This window comes from Priapulus caudatus, unplaced genomic scaffold, assembly GCF_000485595.1.
Source record: "Priapulus caudatus unplaced genomic scaffold, Priapulus_caudatus-5.0.1 Scaffold741, whole genome shotgun sequence".
In the NCBI taxonomy this organism is placed as follows: Eukaryota; Metazoa; Priapulida; class Priapulimorpha; order Priapulimorphida; family Priapulidae; genus Priapulus; species Priapulus caudatus.
The window spans coordinates 28,818-34,798 of record NW_014577802.1 but is presented as its reverse complement, the minus strand read 5'-3'; the positions used below and the strand labels follow the sequence as shown (position 1 = coordinate 34,798).

Sequence of the window (5,981 nt, the reverse complement as noted above, 5' to 3'; positions counted from 1 at the left end):
CCCCTCTTTCTTTCTTTCTTTTCTCATTCTCGTCCTCTCTCACCCTTGCTTTTACTCTGTTTTTTTTTCTCTTTCTCTTCATTCTTAGTCGCGCTGCCCTTTTTTCCGCTTCACATGCACGCGCGCGCTCTCTCTCTCTTTCTTTCTGTTTTTCTTTTTTTCTCTTTTTTTCTCTCTTTCTCTTTCAATCTCGCTCTATCTATCTCGTTCCATCTTTCACCCGATCCTATATAGCAAGATACGTGAATAACCTGTATACACCTACGCTCGCACGCGCACGCGCGCACGCGTAGATTATAGGCCTGTATTTAATCTCTCTAACAACCGTTACGGTGTCAGTGTGCACGACCCCGCGCGTGTGCTTCGTAAAATTACACCTGGGGAACGTTGTTGCGCTAACTCATTACATCGTATTAGATTATCCTCTCATCGGTCACGCTTCACCGCTTCTCTCAAGGCAAAAGACAAAATTGTGCGAGCCGTGACGTCACACGAAACAACGAGCGGTCGGGTGGGCGGCTTCAAACTTTTATGCGTAGCCGAGCAAGACTATTCTACCAGCCTGTTCTGCTGGCATCTATGAGCAATACGACATACGCATCTACGCTCTCCTATGACACTATTTGTCATAGCAAGATTCTTCCTATGACAAATATTAGCGAGTCAACTTCGTTCCGCTTTACAGCTGAAATATACTGATTGCGTTCATAATAGCGCTCCTAAACTCTTATGATGCGCACAACACATACAATAATATTTGTCATAGGAAGAATCTTGTCACAGATGCTAGCAGAACAGGCTGGCGTAGCCGAGCAAGTCTATTATACCGCCGTAACACCGTATAATTTTCTTCCCTCGAGCTCGTGCGCGTGATTTGCGTGGACAGACGAGAGACGGTGATTCAAGCATTCGTGCACGCCATTTGCGTCGTCAATATATACTCCGCATTTGTGCATTCGACCGCGTGGCGATAAATTTACGTTCACAGCGAAAAGAGGCGTGAATAAACCCGCGCGTCGGAGACAATATTGCGCGTTCCGCACGCGCGTACATATACAGACGCAGCTGCAGCGGCGACGGAAGTAGCAGCTGCAGCAGCAGTAGTAGCAGCAGCAGCAGCACTAGCAGTAGCATTAGTTGTAGTAGTAGTAGTAGTAACAGCAGCAGCAGCAGCAGCAGTAGTAGTAGTAGTAGTAGTAGTAGTAGTAGTAGTAGTAGTAGTAGTAGTAGTAGTAGTAGTAGTAGAAGAAGAAGAAGAAGATGAAGAAGAAGTAGTAGTAGTAGTAGTAGTAGTAGTAGTAGTAGTAGTAGTAGTAGTAGTATTATATATAGTGTTCTCGCAAGCTTCACTCACACGGTGCGACCTGTTTTAGAAACCTCGCCGCCGACGATGATGACGACAACACATGATGACGTCTGCAAACGATGACGACAATAAACAAGAGAGAGGCGATAGACGAGGGAGACGGAAAGAGATATAGGGCCTGAGGTTGTGGGAGAGAGTAGGCAAGAGAGAGAGCGCGATGTACACTAAGAGAGAAAGAGAGAGAGAGAGCGCGATGTACACTAAGAGAGAAAGAGAGAGAGAGAGAGCGAGAGAGAGAGAGAGAGAGAGAGAGAGAAGGAGATGTACACTAAGAAAGAGAAAGTGAGAGAGAGAGAGAAGAAGAAAGAAGGGGAGAGTGAGAGGAAGAACTATATAGATAGACGGATTAATAGACGGAGAATAAAAGAGATCGGGATGAAGGAGAGAGGGCACGATATTAAGTAATATGCTAGCGACAACAGTCGCCACGTAAGCTGCAATGATCCCATCACAGAATTTGCCACGAGTCAAGGTCAAGACTCACGCCAAACTTTCTCTCCGGCAGCGATCCGAGAATTACAAACTTGTTAAGACAGGCATTCCGAGATTTCACCCGAACAAAACCAATGAAACTTGAATGAAATGAAAAAGTCGAATCATGATCAATCTCTCAAAGCTTTCACGTTTCGTAAATAATATATAGGAATTCGTATGAGAATGCAGTGAAATGTCAGATGTCAGGTATGGATACACTTGTTGTTGACTTGCACGCAGTGGGGAATAGCGGAAGAATTGCGCTCAAAAATGTGAAGTTATTAGCAACAACAATCTACGAGCAGTGACTTCGCTATAGTGTATTAAACAGTACTTCTGCCACTTCTTCTTTGTTTTCTACGCCCACATGTCTCTGGGGTTTGTACTGACACTCCTTCCCGCATCCCTCCTTTTCTCGCTGTCTCTCTTTCTCTCTCTCTCTCTCTCTCTCTCTCTCTCTCTCTCTCTCTCTCTCTCTCACTCTCTCTCTCTTTCTCTCTCTCTCTCTCTCTCGTTCCCACATGTTCTCTTAATCCCTTTCTGACTTCCTTCACTCATCCTATTCTCTTCACATCTTCGCTCCACCTCACAGCTCTCTTGATCACCTGCTCTCTCCTCTCGGCCTCTTAAAATTACGTCATACTATCCCCCGCTCGCCTCTCGGGTTTTCATTCTCCGCTACCAAAGCAGTTGTTTCGGAGCGCGCGCTGGATCTCGTGACAAACGCGAGCGCTCTCAAGTCAAGCGCATATCAGGTGGCGTTCGCCGCGGATAATTTGCTCAGTGGTTAGGAGACAGCTGCGTCACGCGGTGGGGGAAAACCGGGGCGCTGGTGGGGTATATATATATATATATATATATATATATGACAGGCGAATCATCGTCGTGACGTTGACGATGGCGTCGTTTGTTTTTGCGACTACGAGTATAATGTCAGATACACATCGTCGCTATATATGACGCCTATATGTTTCTCGATCTAAATAATTAAAGTGATTACGTCGCGAATTTCTAGCACCATCAAGTAGTATATTTGTGTGTTATTTGTACAAAATAAAATGTATGAAAATACAATTAGTGTTTCTGTATATTGTGTATAGTGTATACCTTTTTTATATGCCCTAATTTGCCGGTGAAAAACAGAGAGACGCCAGTATCTGAACGGTACTGGGGAAATAGTGTTAGACAACAGAAATTACCAAATCGTCTAGATTTTTGCAAATTTAACCAACGTAAAAACATTTTTATCAGGTGAGAGTTTGAGGATATATTTAGTAACGTTAGTTCTTACTTTTAATGTAAAAAATGGCAATTTTTTTTTACAAATTTTACCATGGAAAATTCGTGACGTACGGTGCTTTACGATAAGAATAACACACAAATATACTACTTGATGGTGCTAGAAATTCGTGACGTAATCACTTTAACGGTGATTTACGATAAGAGCAAGAATCAACCGCTTAACATCGCCTCGTTTCGCGTGAACTCGCGAGAAAATGCCAGAAGAGCACGATAGCGTGGTTTCGTGATGTCAACGGTGAATCGCATTAGCCAGTAGGAGTAGGGCTATGGGTGTTCGGCCGTGGTACTGGCACGCGATATATATAGTTGTGTGTCAGCGGATAGAGCGAGCTTCCGAGATATTCATTATTACACGAAAACATACACTATGCGGAAACGTGATCCTTTGCAATCAGATTAAAATATACTCATCCCGAAAGCTCTCTCATCTATCAAAAACTCACAGGTAAAGGTCATGCAGTGGATGTCTATTTTTGCATCCTTCATAACATGCGCTTATCTTCGTATAGCAACGTATTAAGTCGCCGGTCAGACAAATTGCAAAAATAATACGATATCTATTTTGTGTTTATGCTTATGCCGATGTATATGCATACATACATACATACATACGTACATACGTACATACGTACATACGTACATACGTACATACGTACATATCGCGTGATGACGTCACCGAAAGCGTGGGTTGCGCGCGCATGCAGACGATGCAAGTGGATCTCTTGCGCATCGTCAAGACTCGTGATGCGGCGCTAGTTTCACGCGGCACTAACGCAGATAATAGCGCTGACGCTGCATATTTATTAGCGCTGACCGTTATTATTGAAAACTGTTTGACAGCGAAAACGAAATGAGAGAGTCGAAGCTATCTCGAACAATGATTACCACACAAACACGCGCGCGCGCACACACACACACACACACACACACGCACACGCACGCACGCACGCACGCACGCACGCACGCACACACACACGCGCGCGCGCGTGCACGCACACACGCACGCATGTACGCACAATGCGCGCGCAAGAACCAACACACGAGCGCACGCACGCACGCACGCACGCACACACGCGCGTGTAACGCCACGAGATTAGGTTGCTGTAGAGTAAGGTAGGCCTACTCCTCCCCTTCGCCTCGCTGCGCGGAAAACCCTTCCATTATGCGGCATAGTTTTCCTCGAGCGAAAATTCAATGACGAGGAAAATCACGGTAACGAAATTAGCGAGTCTAAAATCTTGGCCATAATTCTCGTAAGTGGTCTCAGTGTTCAATCTTGAAACCTTCAGATAGTAAAGATCCGTGTTAGTGAGCAGGATGATAATGTATACCGTGCAGAAATTTCCATGCAAGCGCGCGTGCTAGCCTTTCCCGTGAGTTTTTGTTTTTGCGTATAAACGTGCTAGGAAACGTGACAAACCCACTTAGCCGTCTGCGAGGTTCAATAGAAATTGTCGTTTTCTGACAAAACGCTTAATAATTCGAATAAAACAATGTCATCAGTTTTTTTCCTGTTTTTGTTTCCACGTGGCGTCAATCGACCGTCGGAATCAATTAAATGAAGCAAGAAACGTCTACTAAAAAAATACAAATGAAAAAAATCGAAATAAAAAAATAAGAAGGTCGCTAAGGACGTAAGTTAGCAATCGTAGGTACTGCCGGGCATTTTTCACGCGTCCTAAACCCTTCCGACGGTGACAGCCTTTCAGGGCACTCTTTCTCCCGTTAACACATAGACCGTTTCTATATAAATCATTGTTCACCCTTGTTGGGGGCGCAGCCTTAAGGAGATTTGAAGGCAGGTAGAGTAAAGACGAGAAAAGGAGAGAGAGAGAGAGAGCGAGCGCGCGAGCGATGCAGAATGAAGGCAACAAACAGAACAGAAGTGAAATAAATATTTAGAGGTTAGACAGACAGAGACGTAGTGACGAAGGACGAGGAAAGAAGAAAAGAGGACGTGGAGCCGGAGCGGAGCCAGAACGGAGCTAACTGAAGGGGTGTGTGTGAGAGAGCGGAAGGGAGACGAGGAGGAGCAGCGGAGGAGAGAGAGGCGACGGAGGGAGAGGAGAGAGAGAGATCCGAAGAGACGAACATCACGATCATAGAGAGAGAAATTAAGGCGATAGACGAGAGCAGAAGAAAGAGAGAGAGAGACCGACGAGGAACCAGCGGAGATCGAGAGCGAGAGAGATATAGACCACAGAGGAAATATCTATATATATATATATATATATATAAGTATATTTAGAGAGGAGACTCGAGAGTGAGGATGGAGAGAGAGGAGGAAGAGAGGAGAAGAGACTCGGATGAGATGAGAGAGAGAGAGGAGAGGCCATCTCATCATTCTCCCCTGTGAGAGAGAGAACGGAGAGAAAGAGAAAGAGAAGAGGAGAGAAGAGAGAGAAGCAGTCGAGAGAGAGAGAGAGAGAGACGAGAGAGAGAGAGAGAGAGAGAGAGAGAGAGAGAGCAGAGCGTAAAAGACGCACGGCGAGAGCAGAAAGCAGAGCCACCAGACCCTGCCTGTACAATATTCCAAATATACGTAATTATATGCGAGTAATTTCCCGTCTGCCCATAATAGACGGCTAAACCAGCTTGCGTGTCACCATGTGCACGCCCCGCGGTGAAGAGCTGTTTCTTATTGTTAATTACCTTAGCGAAGCGGAATGCAACATGAGTAACTATCGCATATCGGCCGTATATTAAAATCGAGACAGGCATGAGAAAGGTGAGTCGTAATCTCGGATACTACGCACGGCGTACGGCTAGCTATTATCAGGAGCCAATAAAGATTAGATAGCATAGCGCAGGAGAGAGAGCAGAGAGGAGAGATGAGAGA

At 45.3% G+C, this 5,981-nt stretch overlaps 1 protein-coding gene across 1 annotated transcript in view; it reads right to left on the bottom strand.

Moving 5' to 3' along the window:
- The window catches only part of LOC106813223, a 16,111-nt gene that overhangs the window by 8,668 nt on the left and 1,462 nt on the right, over window positions 1–5,981 (bottom strand). The gene's annotated exons all lie outside the window — the stretch shown is intronic.